We start from the raw sequence: 611 nt of genomic DNA on the forward strand, positions 1-611 counted from the left end.
CCGCGTCGCACGGGTTCCCGGCAGCCACACCCCTACCCGTGTGTCTTCTGCCCAGAGAGACGGCCGCTAACTGCTCACTCTGCTTTCCTTTTCCGTGGTTTTGAAAAGTGTCCCCCGGCCACAGGCCAGAGTGAATACGGCCACCACCTGGCGCACTTTCCTTTCCTCGGACAGACTGCCCTCTCCTGCCCACGGTCGCCAGCCTGTGCCAGAGACGGTCGGTTCCCGTGCGCCGTCCGGGCTTGGAGCCGTTTGGGCGGAGGAGCGAGTCCTGTGGCGCCGGAGCCNNGAGGGAACGCAAATCTCTGTACGTTTGGAAATTTAGGGGAAACACCCCCAAGTCAACAGCACATGCGTCACAGAACAAATCCTAACCGAGATTAGAAGATACTCAGAGCTGGAGAAGCGTAGTTACTTCCCGAAGCTGCGGGGCTCGTTTGAGCAGGACTCCGGCGAGGCCCGGCACCAAGCGCTCATGTGGGAAGGGGCTGCTTGAAAATCAGAAGCTAAGAGTTGCTTGAAGAAGTAGATAAAAAGTAAAATCATCCCAGAGAGCAGACACAAATTTTAAAAACAAAATTATATTTAATTTAAAATTTTATAAACAAGCT

The sequence above is a fragment of the Crocuta crocuta genome, unplaced genomic scaffold, assembly GCF_008692635.1.
Source record: "Crocuta crocuta isolate KB4526 unplaced genomic scaffold, BGI_CrCroc_1.0 scaffold528, whole genome shotgun sequence".
NCBI classification, from domain to species: domain Eukaryota; kingdom Metazoa; phylum Chordata; class Mammalia; order Carnivora; family Hyaenidae; genus Crocuta; species Crocuta crocuta.